The sequence below is a fragment of the Actinia tenebrosa genome, unplaced genomic scaffold, assembly GCF_029948245.1.
Source record: "Actinia tenebrosa isolate PJP-AT-01 unplaced genomic scaffold, QUT_ActTen_1.0 PGA_scaffold15__27_contigs__length_11533743, whole genome shotgun sequence".
NCBI classification, from domain to species: Eukaryota; Metazoa; Cnidaria; class Anthozoa; order Actiniaria; family Actiniidae; genus Actinia; species Actinia tenebrosa.
The window spans coordinates 7,136,417-7,154,834 of record NW_028292575.1 but is presented as its reverse complement, the minus strand read 5'-3'; the positions used below and the strand labels follow the sequence as shown (position 1 = coordinate 7,154,834).

At 35.3% G+C, this 18,418-nt stretch overlaps 1 long non-coding RNA gene across 2 annotated transcripts; it reads right to left on the bottom strand.

Moving 5' to 3' along the window:
- Positions 1–578: 578 nt before the first annotated feature.
- LOC148910977 (uncharacterized) lies at positions 579–11,181 on the bottom strand. 2 transcript variants are annotated; one of them, XR_016119920.1, is made up of 3 exons: positions 11,048–11,181; positions 1,661–1,853; positions 579–814 (listed from the first exon to the last, which is right to left on the bottom strand). It is a non-coding gene; the product is annotated as an uncharacterized LOC148910977 (long non-coding RNA). The 2 variants fall into 2 exon arrangements; XR_016119919.1 differs by lacking the exon at positions 11,048–11,181 and adding an exon at positions 5,332–5,469.
- Positions 11,182–18,418: the final 7,237 nt, after the last annotated feature.

Genomic DNA, 18,418 nt, shown 5'->3' with positions numbered 1-18,418 from the left:
TCTTCCGAAGGCTACCTCATATATTCTCCGTTTGGGATCCCTGTGCTAAATCTTATGGCAGAGAAAAACTAGGAGTGAGAGAGGAGGAGGAGTAGGGAAGAGGGATCTCCTCTTTCTCCTTTTCCCTCCCCCTTCGACTTTTTGTCCTCACCACAGGAAGCCCAAGGAGATGGATCAACAGACTGGGAACGAGTTGTATCCATTTTCGATCCCAGAGCCCCCAGCGCAAATTTACCACTTTTCAGTCTACTATGAATTTTAAAAAATCTACAAAGCTTTTCGCTGTTGTATCACAGCGTGGAATAATCACAACAGAGCTAGGCTCCAAATTAAGTGAAAGCCCAAAGATCGAAATAGAATTTAGAAGTTGATTTTTGAGGAGAGATGAAAACCGGAGAACCCGGAAAGCCCTCGAAGCACAGGAGAGCACCAACAAACAACTCTACTCACATACGACATCGAGATCGGCAGGACTCGAACTCGGGCCGCATTGGTGAGAGGCGGCGCATTAGCAGCGCGCGCCACCGGTGCTTCCCTAATAAGAAGCTCTATATCAAAATACACATGAACCAAAGGCCTTTCTTTAAATTGACTTTATTCTGTTCATTACATTTCAGTGGCAATGCCCGTGGTATAGTCACGTGTTTATCAATACAGGGTAAAATGTAACAAAACTAAATCTACTAGGAAAAGGGGGATGTTGATAGCCCACAGGTAATGTTGCTATGACTACAGACGGCACAAGCCTCCATAAATATGCTGATAATAATTTACAGGGTCCGATTCATTCACGCAGTGTCTTTGCTAAATCGTCCTGAAATCAAAAAACAAAATCATCATAAGAGTTCATTGAGATTGGTGTGTATTATATCGTGTATTATTAGACAATCATGAATTGTTACTTTTCGTTTTACGTCATAGCAGCCAAAAGGCAGGAAAAATCTAAATTTGGCAATGATTTAAGTTTTATTTTCCAACAAGGACGCCATATCCTTTGTTATTTTATTTGAGAATGATATATTTGCAAACTAAGAATTCGTATATTCGCTTAGAACTTGCGATCGTCCACACTTTAATTAAAACACACATTTAAACTATATATAATTGCGCATCTGGTTAGTTGCAGGGCGCGTGCTTTATGAGAGCACATAGCACGCGCGCCAAGGCTTTCTATTTCGGCATTCGTATCCAAGGTAATGGCTATTATAGTTTGTATATTAAAAAAGATATGTCATGCGTCGTGCTTCTCCTAAAATTTCTCTCAGTGTTCAGCCAATCTCTGCGTGCCTTATAACCGCTTTTCTATTTCTTCAATCAATGAGCCAATCACAATCGAGCACATGCCAAAAATTAATGCAATTTGAACTCACAAAAATAAGTTCATATTGTTTCAAAATAACTAGTAAACAGTCTGCCGACCACTTAGCTGAACTAGAAAAGGGTTTTTACTCTCTCTATTATTTTATATGACAGATATTTGAAAAGACTAACGAAACATCAAATGTAGTGCGCACCAACCGCTTTTTTGACAAATTATTCAGAGTGCGCTGTTGAACATTTCCGTCGTGCTTGAGTACCAACATGAGGCGGCTTTTTGATATCAAGACATTGACTGAATATAATATTAATTACAATAATACTGAATGAACATAATACTCACGTTTCTTGAATCTTGAGTCCTGAGGGAATCGTTCATAATATTGCTCGTAAAAGTCTTGGGGTAAACCGTCTTCCCGCGCTAAGGGGATGTTATTTCTGCCATTTCTAAGGAAGGCGTCTCCTGTCTGGACCATAACACCGGCAATAAGCACAACAAGAAGTACAAGAACTGTTCCTTTAGACATGATTGGTATCTGTAAAGAAACAAACATGAGGTCTCAGATTCGACGTTCGTTGATCGGAACACACTGGCTGGTGATGGAGGGTTTATAGTACTAACATCCGGATTCCATCCGGATATATTTTAGTTGTACTAGAAATAAAATAACGACGGGATTCACTTTAGGTCCTATAGGTCGATTTTTTAAATAAAAAACAAAGAATAGATCGAAAATGAATGAAAAATAAGAGAAAGGAAAGAAAGGGTAGTACAAAACACGTGCACCTATTCTCTACTTTGGGGGTAACCAGAGGGTAAAAACCCACTTATTTTTCTGAAGGCTGATCAGGCAATGTTGACAATACCTTGTTTGGTATCCAAAAATAAAATGAAGAAGTAAAAAACAGAAAAAGATAGAAGCTTGAAGACGTTTAAGGTTAATTTTTAAAAACTTTTCGTAAGTCAATACATTTTCTGTAAGACCAAAACTCTTGATGATCTGTACGCGCTAGAATAACTTGGAATAAACTGATAATCAGTATTGTACAGATAAAAGCAGGTATAGTATAAATTCAATTAAGAAACCTTTCAATTTGGGACAGTTTTTCGATTGGTTACCAAAGACGCAAGGCATTATGGGGATGTGAAAGGAATTTAAGGAGGCGCACTACCACCCTAGAAACAACCATGGATACCCGTGCACTTTGATCTAGACTACAAAGACGAATATACAAAGGACTTTAATAGGTACAAGAAAATCATCAATCATATCGCATTAGCTTTTTTAAAGCAAGTCTTATTCAGGGTTTATAAGATTACTTTTTAAGTTAGGTATTGTTTACTTTTATTATAATCAGATTACATGACTTAAAAGCCGAGTGTATATGGAGTTGGGAGCATTATTAATTGAATGTATTTATCTAATTGAGACGCTAACAAGGTCCAAATGCCTGGAAACGGTGTCCTTTTATCGCAATTAGAAGGCAAGAAAATTGAATAAGTGCCTGTTTTGAGGATTTGTGGATTTATTGCCTCAATGGGATTAAACCAATATAGGAAATAGAAAACGATATTGCATATTATACTAGTTATTGTAAATATATAAATTATTAGTGGTCAGTCTCATCAATTTATTAGATTTACTAGTACATACGTAAAATGTAATTTAGGTTTTTCCTATAGCTATAGGAGAGGTTTAATTTAAACTGTGAAACAGTTGGTACATCGATAAAGGTTAGTAGTAGAACGTTTTTCCATTGCCTTTTTTTCCTAAGTCTATTTGACTATTCATTAATCATTAGCAAGTAATGTTCATAAAATAACTATTTTGCTCAGCAAAAAAATGTAATCATAATAAAATAAACATAATCATAATTCAAATTAAAAATAATTATGTCAACAGTAAAATTAACATCGGTAGGAAGGAAGAGAGATAGCAAGAAAGAAAAAGAAAGTAAGAAATTGCTAACAATTAAACTAAATGAGAGAGAGGTTAAGGAAGAAAGTTAGAAACGAAAAGTAAAGAGAAGAGAAAAAGAAAAGAAAAATGCTAATATTAGTATTTGTCAAGGAAATGCCTTCGCTAAGCTTTGACACTTCTAACAAACAGCTTTCGAGCAATCCATAAACATTTATTGATTCTACTCTGCACCTTCTAAATACAGGAAATGCTGCCTCATAGGGAATAGGAATTTATCATATTTGAACGATCTTATGTGGACGCCGGATCAGGATTGCGACACAAAACCTAATGTACTCGTGAAAAAGCCCTTGGATATAAGAATAAAGTGAACAGTCTCCAATCTATCAATTATATTGTATACGAAATCTTTAAGTTAAACTGAAGAGAAGAAAATACCGAACGATAAGAAAAAAATTCACCAACGATATATAAATGCGGAAAAATTCAAACTCATCAGGGAAATTTTAATGTCCGACCTAATCGTTCCACTAAGATACCTTTTTTTTTCCTTAATGTGGTCGCAAACAATTAGATATTTTACAAACGCTGTTTGACCACTCATTAGTCAACAGTCTTGAAATTCTGAAGATAAGATAATAGAGATAAATGGAAGAAAAACAATGAAAAATATGCGTCAAAAATGGTTGATAACGTTGTCGAGTTGAATTGCTCGTAGGTGGGCTTGCTATCGAACTGATCAAAAAATTAGAGCTAGTCGAGCAATGCTGCCGCACATTAATGAACTTGTGGACAGTAAATTTCTTCAAAGATTTCATAAATAGCTTAGCTTCTCAATAATAATGATAATAATAATTTAATACTTATGTGGCGCAAATTCGCATGTGAATATGATCAAGATAGTCTTTAATGGGAAATCTTCCCAAAAAATCGCCTATTTACTCTCATATGTTAGTAATAAAAACATGACCAATATCTGAAAACGCTTTTGGTAATCTGCCTCCGTTAACTATTTCGCCTCTTAGCAAAGAAACGACCAGAATTATTTCAACATTAGAATTTAAAGAACGAAGTGCAATACGACCTTGAGCGATCAAAGTTTAAAGCCTTCGGGTTTCCACATTGCTTTTTCACGTTTTTGTTTTTTCTTTTCTTTAATTGTTTAATTTGGTATTAAACCTGTGTTTGTTTGTTTTTTGTTTCATTTTTGTGTTTGCTTGTTTGTGGATTTTTTTTTTTTTTTTTTTTTTTTTCTTTTTCTTTTAATCATTTATTTATTTATTTATCTATTTTTAATGCTAATGCTCGAAGCTGGGTCTAATTTGGAAGCGCAAGCAAAAAAAAAAAAAAAAAAACCAAGAAATTTTAACAAGAATACTAAAGTGAAAGAACAAGAAAGGCACATTCTCAAATCCTGTGCCCAAACTCTATACCAAACTAGTATAAACTGACTAGAATAATCCATTCAGTAAATGCTCTTATTACAAATAAACTATTAGGCTGACAACCGACTGACCAATAAGTTCTAATATGAAAATCAATGACGAAAAAGGGCGAGAATTGACTCTTGCGCCGTACACGCTATTTACTGATTTTAGATCCTCTATGAGTAGCCGAATACTTTAAGCTGTCTTTTCACATATCATTTCTTTGCAAATCCTCATGAGGAACGAAATAAAATGAAAAATAAGCGAATTTTTTCTTAATCATGATATTGAAAAAATAAAATAAAATTAGTTGGACTTTTTTTTTTTTTTTCAGAAATAGTTTTCAGCTTCTTTTCTTTCTTTTTTTTTTTTTTTTTTTTTTTTTTGATGAATTAAAGTTTTTTTTCCACAAACTTTGCTGAAAAGATATTGAATACAAAAATAAAATAATGTAAGGGGTGATTTTCTTCAAAGGATTTAATTTTTTTTTTTTTGTTGCGTTTTTCTTACTTTTCTAAAGATATTTAGTTTTCGAAATAGTATATATCGTGAAAATCTTTCACAACTAGTTCATGAGAAACTAAAAGTCTTACATTACTGCCGTCGTATAAAAGAGCCCAGTTACTTGAAATCCTATAATGGACATGGTTCAAGATGCTACTTACCTTCTAATTTTTCAAGTCAAACTCTCAAAGGCACAAATGCTGAATGGTCTTGTTAAGCGAGTAAAGTTCCAGCCCGTGTGGTGTCCCATTTATAGCGAATCTCGCGCAGGGCAAACTGCAGCTTCCAGTCGGATGTTAGTGATAAATTATCCGTATCTATCCAATCACGCAAAACTAACTAATGAATAAGCGATTACGCGTTTGTAACTGGTAGAAAATTCTCATCCTAAATTGCTTAGGAAAGATGATGGGTCTCAAGTACTTTGATGATCTTATGAATTACAAGTATTTGAGTGATGAACCGATCGAGATACAACAAGAGAGCATATGCTGTCTCTCTTTACACCCACTTTGAAAGTCATGAAATACAGCTCTGAAAGGACATATTTTCGTCGCTCGACTTCAAAAAAACTTGTAATACAATTCAAAAGAAAGAAAATAATAAAACAATCTTTCTATATTTCTTTACATTGATTTTAGAAGCGATTTTAGCTTTGAGAAGTTGTCGTTTCGAATGATTTGTTGCGCTTTTCTTACAAAATGATCCATATTATGGTATTCAACCAAGATGGCACTGACGATAAGGTATCTAAGGACTGTTCATCCCACGTTGTGTTCACTTAATTAGGGAACTAAAACAGGGAAATATCAATGTGAAATTGTTTCACACCTATTAGTTTATAGTTTAGTCAAATTCTAGAATTTTTTCAAAGATAAACTCTGTTTTTTTCATTAGCTACAATTAATAAAACCGGAACACGGTGAACATAATTAACAAAAACAGACGGACGCGACATTTTATGACTTTGTGAATATAGAAAGACGCAAAAAAACTTGGCAAGAAAATGGTTTCATTACTATATCCATCAAAAATGAAAGCACGGTGGAAAGCTGTTAGGAAAAAACGTCAAGAAATTTTGATTAAAATTTTGGTGTTTCTGGGAAAAAATGTGTTATTTTGCAGTTGTTTAAGTTGGTACTGTAAACAGGCGAGAATCGCGACCTTTTGTAACGGGGAAATCGATGAATTGTTTTTAATCCTGCCTTCGAGTTAATTACTTAATGACATTTTTCAAGAAAGAAACAATAAACAATTACAATTAGTCTGACCGACTAAGTGAACGGGAAAACTGATGTCTTGAGCTTTTCTTAGCGGTAAAAAACGTTCAGTGCTTATCAAGAGAGAGTCACAGTCAGACCCCAATTTTCAAAAGGGAGAGTTTTACCAGTAAATTGTTAGCTGAGCGCTTATAATATGAGTAGTTCGAAGTACAAAACTAGAATAGATAAAGAGATAGCTGAATACATTACTAAAGGAATTAAAGCTTTTGTATTTTAAGTGGGTCTATCCAGGAGGCCCATAGTAGGCCCAAGTATATGCAAAACGTCTTCCACTTCTAAAACTGAGAGTTGAAATCCTTATCAAACCTCACTTATAATGCTTAATGGTTATGAAAGAAATTTTTTGATACCCAACAAAGATACTTCGAGCTTTTTCCTATATTTAGTCTTTGCCTAGTGGCTTAAAAGCATTTTGCCTTTTCGCCTTTACGAAAACTCTCCCAGGTATACGATAATTGAGATACAATTTGCCTGGAGATAGCATTGCTAATGACGTGACAAGTGCCTCGCGAAGAAAGAAAAATTACTCATTTTAGATTGTAACTCTCAAGCTCCCACTCATATTTTACAAAAGAGGTAGTTTTTCACTTGTCAAGGCGGCAGATATTTCCTCGCTTTTCTCAAGAAAGCAAATATGAGTTTAACTGTCTGATATTCGTGTCAGTTCGTGATTAAAACCTTGTTAGTGCATGTTTGGAGGCTTTCGGTTTGTTTTGGTAAACCGCAAAATAAAATTCCCGACAATTTTTAACTCTCCGTCATATTTTTTTTGCAAACAAGACATGCTAGTTTATTATTTGGTTTTCTTATTTCGAACACAATTAACTTCTCAAATACAACATTCATAATATTGCCAAACGCCAAATCATTTCTAATTGACCTTGTAATTTTGACATATTTGGCTTTGAAAATATCTTGGTATTTCTCAAATTGAAAAATAACATGTTTTCTTTAACTAGGCTGCTAGGAGTAGTTTGACTTTAAAAACGCCAAACATTTGTTTAAATAATCTCAACATGTCTTCAAGATTTGATTCGAGATTTTTTTCAACTTGTTGTGAATTCAAAGCGTGTCTTCGTCACTGATTTATCTTTTTACTTTTCGCCTCAGAAGGAATTTCAAATTATCGATATTGAGTTGTTCATATCATTTCCATTCGTAATCACATTTATTAATAAAGTTGTCGCAATCTTTGAACTCTCTGCCGAGCGATATTTTACATTTTTAAGTCGAGAGACAATATGAATTTTTTCAATCCATAGGAAATGTTTTGCGGTCGGAGCCACATTGTCCATCGTTTTACAGGAAATTCCGACGAATTATGATCTTTTTTCCATCAAATCTTTTCGCAAATGCGACAAGTGAGATTGGGGTGAGATATTCCAGATCGTTTTTTCCATATTTTATCGCTTAGCCGCTACACTATCAAAGGGGATTTTACATCTCGTATCTCTGGGCAATCCTAAAATATCCTATTCGGACTGAGTACATCCGTTGATAATTCAATGCATTCATAAACCTCTTTCCTGGCAAGGATTCATTTGAATGAATTTTGTTATCATTCAAATCTTTTTGAGTAAAATTTATGGCGGAACGACGTCAAAAACCGTTCCACAGGATCCTGTTTAACTTTTAACGCCCTGGTTTAGGGGAGTTAATTCTCTTTCTATTCATTTTTGTATCCTTCTCCCTGCGGAGATAAGCGCTGCTTGTGGTATTTTTCAGTTGTACAGCATCGACGATGTGGAAGTTAAAATTACAATATTTATCAATGTAGTTTAGAGAAGAAAAAGAAAAGATAACTAACGATGAGTAATATCAATAATGACTTTATGAAGTACTTTCTGTAGTTTTGTATTTTCTCCTGCAAAATCAGAAACACTAGAAGCTCGAACAACCAAAATGAGTGATAATTAGAATTAACAGAGCTATAGATTTCTGAATTACGAAACGTTAATTTGGGTTTTTGACCACTGTATTTTAATTAGTAAAGTTCTGTACGTTTTTATACTTTGTTTTCTAAACATTTTGAATCCTTTCATGAAAATATATAATGTATATTTTTAGTTTAAAATTGTCCACTTTCGTTCCGGCTTTATATCGGCCCATGAGTATTCCAAAATTTGTATGAGATTCTTAAAATGTTTTTTTTTTTTTTGTTTTTTTTTTTTTTTTGTTAGATGATAGAGAATCGTATGGCTCGGTATTCGTACAATCTTAGGTTTTTTAATGTTCATGTCGTTACTATATATATACTTGTACAGCAGAATTTTTAAAACTACATCATATCAATTTCACGCATGCGTAAATCAAGAGCAAGCGTTATCAAGGTTGTACATTCGTTGATCATGCGTAGTAAGAATAACATGAATCCAGCGTCGAGAGTTAAACTGCGCAAGTGCACAGGTCATCTGAAAAGATGTTTACGTCCTGCCAACATTTTCCGTATGTTGTGGTCTCTCGTCACAACTGTCAAAATAAATAACTGTTGAATCAACTTGATTCTTGAACTGGTAGCACATACCGCCAGAAATACCACAAAGACATGACAGTCTATATTATTTTTAACTACAGCGACAAACTTTGCTTAAACTGTCCCACCTTGGTTCAAGAATAATCCACCGCTGAATAAACAAGAGTGTGCAGTCCAAAACCATCACGGATCCGATAAACCGCAACGTAAAAGCAACAGCTATGTTAAGGATCGACAAACGGCTATTCGTGTTTTCGTCCCTCCTTGGGAGCCAGAATATCTCACCGCTCAGCAAACATCCAAGTCGCAAAGCCCTAAAGCTCACAAACCACATTATAGTATGTAACAACAACGAAAATGAATAAAGCCCAGAAGTTTCTGTTCACCAACTATTCTGATCGTCATAATATATGACGAAATTCTTAACTTATTGTCTGACCATTAGACCAGCCAGATTGACTGAATCACGCGAATCAAGTTCATATATGTCAGTATTTGGCCTTTTACATGTTTCTTATTAGTATTCAATCAAATATAGAACTTGCTCTCAAAGCTTCTCGCATTTCCAAAAAAACGAAGGGCCAAAAAAGACAAATACAAAAAGAAGGGGGGGAAACAAGAAAACTAATAAAAATAATAAGATTCATCCGCAAATATTATATTACTCAAATAAAAAAAGAATACAATCGTGTTTTATACCATCAAATACTAATATGACTTCTGCCCGTTTCTCAGCGGTTTCTCAGACTTGTATGTATCTAACGGCCTAAAAAACGTCTCCGTTGAAATGATTAAACGATTAGTTTCTGTGGCGGATTTAGGGGGGGTAAATGAACCCCCCCACACACACACACACACCGGCTGGTACCTTGGATTTTTTATATTTTTTTAAATAAATAAATAAAAGTATGGTTATAACTCATTAGATTTAATATGAAATGGGACTGATGGATAGGTTATCCTTATCAGGAGCGCCCCTAGGCCAGTGATGCGCCTCATGGGAAAAATGATGATGCAAGAGAACGTTATTGTTGTGTCGAGATTTGCAAAAATGAACCCCCCCTCTTAAAGTCCTGGATCCGCCACTGAGTTTTTAGCCATGATTTAAATATTATCTATAAGTAGTATATTGTATCGTGTATACGTAATACAAATCCTAAGTTAACTTCATTTTCATTAACGGATCAGAAATCTATGATATCTACATGTTAGATGTTCTTATACAAAGATTTGACATTGGCTATAGATAGTTAACCAGCATGGCGCCAGCGTTTTTCAAACCACCACCATACCTAGTACGATATATAGAACGCTTTTTTAAGAGTTTTGACTAATCAAGTTCAGAGAATGGAATGCTTATAGCTGTCTACACGCTCAAGTAAAACAATAAGTGACCAACCCGTTTCAGTGGTGTTGAAAGGATAAACACTGTATAAGAACTTCCAGCCCGTTATGTGGAAGAATGAAGGTGTTATGTCGGTGTAATATGGATAGCATGATTAAGTTCCAGTTATTTTTGCTCTTTGGATGACAATATAATTCATCAGTTTGCAGCTGAATTTTGTAACATCATGAGATATTTTTTGTCGAAAATGTGCGAATACGTTAGGAAGAAAGCGCAAACATTGGCCCACACAATGAGAATAATATCATAGCTAACTTCAGTACCGTATTGAAATAATGTCCAAATTTTTGGCAAATTAATGATAAAACTAGATAAAAGATAAGTTTTAGTTCCTCATAGTCTCGATCCGAACTGTCGTCGTTTCATGATAAGAAGGACCACACCCAACAGGCAGCAACTCTCTTTTTCACCTATTTCAATAAACCTTGTCATTGCTAAAGGCGATAGGTCATAGTAAACAAAGAACATTTAATCAGTCTCAACACTAAGGTCCATGTTCTTGACGAGAATAAGAATCAGAAACACAAGTCATTCCAGCTATTGTTGAATCTTGGTATGACCTATTGCCTATCGCCTATTAACTATCGTCTTTCAGGGCGATGACAACGTTTATTTAAATAGGTCTATACTAATATACTTAAGAATATTGCACAATCGTTCTAGATCTCTTCCTAAGGAGACTTAAGATATAAGTCTAATTGATAACGAAGACTTACTTGGTTAGATCAAGTTGAATGAATCGCAGTCCGAGGTGCGTACCTTGTATGGTCAATGTAATATTCCTCGGGTAATCTAGTGCTTATATATATATAGCGTTTCTTGCGGTCGTATCCCAAATTAGTTAATGAATTTTCGAAGACAGATAGTCTTCCGTAAAGGGGGTTTAATTAAATAAAGACAGCACGCCTTTAATTACATTTGCACCGTGGACTACGATTAGGGTAAAATTAGCGCCAACTTAATAACCGCGGAAACGAGTAAACTAAAATCCTAAAAAAATAACTAATGAAAAATTATTTTTACTTTTTAATCACTTCTAAAAAAGATCCATGAAAAAATCTTAGTCTGACAATTTATCGGTTCTATTTAGTCTCCTTTTTTCCAATAATCTCAAATGATGTAATGGAATGGGAGTCATAAGTCTCACCACGCGTATGAACCAACAATATCTTAATGTCGTTTTAGTTTTGCGTTTTCAATAAGGTGGTTTCGTGTGGGGTCGTTCATAACGTTGTTTGAATACAATCCAACACCACAGTGTTCCAGTAAGCCACTATTATACGACAATACGCTAGTTAATCTAATAACAGAATCATTAGTTCTCAATAACCCAAGAATCAAATGACTTTTTTCTTTGTCCGTAGAGGTGAACTTGTCAAAACAGGCTGACTTACGTGTGTACAGTTATGAAAACAGCAGCATGTTAGGTAGTGTTGGCACGTTTTTTGATGCTGATGAAATAATGAGTAGTAGGTTTGATAATGTCTTGATTGGCTACCAAATTATGATATTTTGTTTAGATCATCGTGGGGTATGCAGCTTTAATGGAAGCTTGGAGATTTGATTTTTTGTCAACAAGTTGCTATTTAATTGCAGATCTCGTTCTCGTTCTCGTTCTCGTTTTTTTTTTTTTTTTTTTTTTTTTTTTTTTTTTTTTTTTTTCCATTTCAGTTTACTTCTTGGTTCTCCTTGCTTTTCCATGTCTCATTCTTATTTTTGATTTTGGTTTCTAATTTCTTTCTAAAGGTTCTTTTACTTTTTCTCACTTCATATGTAGTATTTTCTATATCATTTGTCCATTCTACTTTTTCTCTTCCCTCTTGATTTTGCCCCTCTTTTCTCTTTCCCCTGCCTCTATTTTTCTTTTCCGGTTTGATCCTTTTTTCTTGGTTCCTTAATAGTTCTGCATTCCTCCATTGTCTATTCTTCTACTCGCTCATCAATTCATTCCTGGACCTATACAACAGACACCCAGCCGTATCATTCTACACGTTTTTCTTTTTTCAATACATATCTAATGATAGCAGGATGGATTACCTCTTGCTATGAAATGCTAAGCAAATTACGCCCTAAACTCTACTATATTACTCTTGCCATGCAGGCCACGTAACAGGTGTTTGTCACATTACAATTAGTCCGTAACAGAACTCATTTTAACATCCCACAAGTGACAACAACACGTCACTAAAAGTAAAAGCCAAGTAGTGGAGGAAGAATGTCATAGATGTAATGGGACATTGACATCGACGACGTCTGACTTAGAAATCCAAGACAGCAGTGGTTAACAGTTACGTCAATTTATTGGACATAAAAAGTGACTACACGTTCTAGGATCGACAGTATTCTAACTAAGATCCGTCTATTTGGTTTTTAAAACTAATAGAAGGGCAAATAAATAAGACAAACACTTAGGTACACTACTTATATTAAATATAGTAGCCCCAGGAACGGAGTCAGCGCGCTTTATATATTGTTTTAGTCTTAGGCCAAATCAGTGAAAACATTCGAACATTTTAGTGTATTTTTCTCGTATATATTCCCGAATTTCACCTTCTTTCTTAGTCAATGAATCAATAAATCTGTAGAAATCTTCGAGCCTCATTTAGAACCATTACAATATTGCAGGCTTACTTTTATATACTTTAATTTATATTTGATAGCAAGAAATATCAAAAATCCCAATTCACTCTTAAGCAATTTAAATTTAAATCTATGCGGAGCCTAATCTGGGGTTTTAGCTCGCGCAGGCTACTCGCCTTTCACCAGTCGCTGCGAGCTTACGCCCCAGAGTAGGACTAGCTATCGTAGTTAATGTTTTTTTTTTTTTAGTTTTGTGTAATTTATTTTCAAACTCAGATTGTTTATATGGAATTTGACCAAAGAAAACTATAAATAAGGCACTGAAATTTTCCTAGGAAGAATAAGGCAAAATATTTGTTTTTCAAAAACTTATAAACATTGTTAAATTGCTTTTCGACGAGAGACAAGAATTTCGGAAGCATTGATTAAAAATCCTCTGGTTAAATACAAGCTAATGGGATGTGCAAAGAAATGGCTTTTTGTTACTAGTAGTCGCAATATAGCGAGCGCGTATTTAACTGGCATAGCCTCGGGGAAGATTCCGCTACGAAGGACATACGCACGCCGCACAAAGTACTTTCAGGGTATGATCGGTATTTTACCAATCTCGTGATCAAATACTGTGGCAAATCTTTTTTGACTTTTTAAATAAGCTCTTTTCGTAAACTAATATTAAAACTTGTGTTGTAATTGCGGTGAAAAGCGGACGGAATGTCGGAAAAACCAAACTAAGACGATTCGGAAAACAAGGACTTAAAAACGATCAACTAGCTTAAGGTCTCCTTTGACCAATATACGCGTACGTCGTACTTGTATTAAACGACCACCTCCGAAGAATGGTCGCTAAATATAGGTTGGTCGATTACATAGACATTACTGAAAAGACCATGCACTCTTTGGCACATTGAAAACTGGTCGCTTATTACAGGTTGGTCGATTAATAGAGGTATAAGTGAGTTTATGAAAACCCCCTCTAATAGTTTGAAAACAGGCCACTAAAATAGGGGTTGGTCGAACAACAGAGGAGTGCAAAACCATATTTGCACAAATTTTAGCAAGCGGCCGCTAAATAGAGGTTGGTCGGTTAGCAGAGGTTCTACTGACTGTATATCAGATCTAAAAATAAACGTACCATCTAATCTTTAAAAAAACGATGGGATTAACTTTCAATAGAAAATCTCAAAAAAAGCTAAATTTTTTCCTATAATATTTACTGTATTTCCGAAAGGGGTATTTAAAAGTTTAGTCCTCACTGATAAACTCGAACGGTACAAATAAGCTAATTGCTAAATATTAACGCATTTTACTGTCGCCAGAAGTCTGTGATTTTGAAATATATAGCTTAAAAGTCTGATCCAAACCAATTAATTCAAATAAACTACCGACTATTGGGTCAATATTGAATTGTCAGTTGTAATTCCTTAGAACTTATTTCTTTAAATTTGGCTTTTCCCAGATATTGAACTCGGAATTTTAAGTCCTTTTTCAATAAATTTTTTTTTTCATTTTGTGATGTTTTCATTCAAAATTCCAAGCTGAGTTCCACGCGCTTTTAAGCATTTCCAACGCTTTAAACGAACTGGAACTGACTTCCCAGTGCGAAATCGTGCGAACGTCTCAATGATTACTATCAGACTGAGCTTGAATCAAAACTACTTCAAAAAATAAATACACAAGAAAATTTTTAAATTATTCGGGATTCTCGCTGTATAATCCACTGGGATGATCTGTAATGAACTGCAGGTAATCAGGCTGTGGGGTTTTTGCGCGCTGTTGAAGCGGATGGAAAGGAAATTAGGTTATTAGCAGGGAGCCGCGTATGGTAGCACCGTTTATTGAAAAATGAAGAAATAAAGAAAATAGATCAGTTTTGTTTAGACAATGGTCAAAATTCGTTTAAATTCATGAACTACACGTGGTCAATAAGAGGTATATATACATTATCATATACGTGTGTAGACGTATATACAACAGTGTTTATTAAAAAAAAAACGGTCCTCGAAGCCAAAGAAAATCCCAGACAAGTTAAGGGACTATATACTATGATGTGCGCATCTTATATACAATTAATGTAAACTGTTATAACCAAGGGTGCTGAGAATCGTTCTGTCGACTCCCAGCAACACTGAATCGGGCTCAATATTAGCCATAGTTGATAGACATTGAGTAATTATTTATGATATAAACCTACTGAGGGTATAACAGGCCGCGTTGAAAATATATAGATATTCGTGATTTCTTTTTCGAAGACTATTTGAGCCTAACAAAATCAATGACATTCATTACACGGTACGTACAGTAGCATTTTCAGTGAATCATAGAAGAAGGAATCACGTGACGGTTGGCATCCAGCACGTGACCACTGGGGTACATGTGACGTTAGAGCCGCCATGTTGGATGCCTGACGTAAACAAAAGATTTAAGTCTGTTTTTGCTTACCAGCCTATCTGCCATTTTTTTATTTATTTGTTTGTTTGTTTATTGTGTCCTTTCATTATTATGGGAACCGTCACCTTGACGACCTGGCGCTGTCAACCAGAGAGGATTCTATTGAAAAGTTGTGATGCAGCTGATGAACACTCTGAACGAGACAGATTCTGATTCGTCCCCCTCCAATCCTGGGGATTACCAATGACGTCATTGCGCATGACGTCATTGCGTAGTATCGATTTTTGTGCGCATTATTAGAAGAAAGCCTGGGATTTATATTCGCTTTCAGTGTGCTTGACATTTCGATGTTTGTGTATTTTATTTTTGGCCAGTTTGATGCCAATTCATTCTTCTCTCCTTCCTTCTTTACTTTCTTTTCCTTTCTACCTTCTTATTTCTCATCAAAGTGCTGTGGAGTGCTTTGTTGTTTAAGCATTATTTTCGCAGATGAATATTTTCGCAGATAAATCGCAGATAAATATTTTTACTTCCTCATCTACAAAGAATGGGTCTGCCTTGTATATAGATCCCTTGCAGCACTTTGGAATGCAGCTTCATCTGGGGGACCAAAACAAAAGTTTCCAATTCTCTGGAGATTGTAATTCTTTTGTTTTGTCTCCCAGGGCCCAGTTATACAAAGCCTGGATAGCGCTATCCGGCGGATAAATCCTACCCATTGAATAAGTCGATGCTGTTTTCCAATAAATTTATCCACTGGATAAAATTTATCCTTCAGATAGCGCTATCCAGGCTTCGTACAACCCGGCCCAGATGGAGCTACGTTGAAATGCAAGGGGTCTATACCAATTCCAATTACAACAACAAAAAACAACAATATTAACTAACTTTTAATCTCAGTGTATAAAATATAATAAATATGAGAGAAAAAGATTGCAAACCAAAAAGCACAACTAGATAGTATTTCTATTATTTGTTAACCTTGCTGGCTTGTATTTTTTGAAATCTAAATTTCTAAAAGTAGAACTAAATATGAACTTGCTTTAATGCCAATACCCAAGCTCATGCAATCATGAATGGCCGTGAATGAAATGTGACCTGGTCATGAATGGCCGTAAATTAAACGTGGTCTGGTAACCAATGGCTGGGAATTAAAATGGGGTCTGGTAACGAAAGGCCACCGTGAATGAAATGTAACCTGGTAACTGAAAGTGTCCTGGCATGCAACGAGTGGACGTGAATTGAATAAAGCCCGGCAATGAGGTTTAATGAGTGAGTCGAGTTATGGTCCAGTTGAAAACGACAGCTTCCCGACGAAAACAGATTCAATGCCATGATATTTCGATAACAAATGTGAATGAATTCCGTTGATAGAGACATTTTTGAAAGAATATTCAAATATTGAAGAGAAAGGCCTGGAATAATCGTTAGTTAAATATAAAATATATTTATGTCAAAGGTATTAAATATTATGAACTACTAACAATTAACAGTGGCTCGACGACCATGCTGACGGTCTGTGGAAAACCAGAAAGGTTGATAGAATGCAATATATCCGTGAAATATTAGTAATACTAACTTACACTATTTTATGCTAATTCTATTGTTTTCTTTTGTTTAACTAGCACTATTTTGAACATTTTAGTAATCAGTGTTTCAAGGATATATTGTTTGCACTCTAACTGGGATTTCATTTACTTTATAGTTTTTTGGGAAACACTGAATGGAATTAGTGCACTGGCATAGAGATCACTTCTTCTCCATGCACTCCACAAATCATTCCTACTCCTCGTCCACCAACACACAACCAGGTTCTTCCCGCATACGAGCCATAAAAAGGGAAGCCACAGGTACACTATGATCACCAGTCCCACTTTTCCCTGACATAGCAAAAATCTTCGGCATATAGTCGCACTCGTGCATGCGTGTTACTGTCAGTATCTCGCTGTATGGAGTTGGAGCGCGGACAACGAGGCGGAGGGATGCGTTTGGCCGTGAGGGGAAACGTTCAAGAAGTCGGTCTACGCCATAAATAGAAAAAAAAAATTTTTTTTCCAAAAATTAAATGATTATAGGATAAATTATGTAGCTTGATTGTCGTGTTTGTTGACCCCAAAATGACTAACTAGGCACTATATCCAACCTTAACGTATCTGTTTGCGTTAAAAAAATAAAGTCCTGAGCTTTCTTTGAAAGAGAGACGGAAAATCGTCGCCTTTTCTTGTGTCTCTCGCTAATTTACAAAATAAACATAAAGCAGGAAAAAGATGAAGACCAAATTCACGCGATGCGCTTCCAACAGACAAGAAAACTCGCCTTGTTTCAGTTCTAAGCCGTACTGTCAAAGGACCCGGAGTTAATACGAAAGAACTAAGGAAAAAAGATTGAGTATATGCATCGTCCTCCTTGCGAAGCGTGTTCAGGAAGGAAGTCGCTTGCTACGATATATATACCGCCGACTTTGTTTAATGATGGTTATCGGTGTTTATAGTAACTGTTCTAATCTCAGTACTGTAATAGGCTATATCACTTCCCAAAAGGCATTATTAGGATCTCTGTCTCTCAAAGCCCAAACATTACATCAATTTTTGGCATAGATCTAGAGAGAGAGGATTTTTAGGCCTTGAATCAGTATCTAGACGTACCAATGATAGTAGAAAAACATTGTTATGCGACCTTGTGGGACGATATTACGGCAAAGTTTATCAGTTAATAACACATAAACAAAGTTGTTTCTGTTTAAGCTTGGAATTGCGATACTGCTGATACTGGTGTGAGGACCTGCAGGACGTCGTCTGACACAGAAATCATAAGACAAATATCAACACGATAAAAAAACGTGGTCAACTGAGAACGCGTGGTGTGTCAGTGGAGAAAATAAATGAATGAATGATCCGTAAACCTTGCGTAATCGATCGAATCTTCCGACTCAGAAAAATCTTCCATTCTACACAGAGAAAAAAAAAGGGTTTTGTTTCTGATCTGAAAAAGGAATAAGTTTTACTAGATGGTGTTACTCATAGTGCCTGCTCGCTTGAAATAATATAATCTAATCCTTGTGTCATAGACATTTATTTTCTTGAAGTACTTTGATTCGACTTTGAATATCAATTATGCAC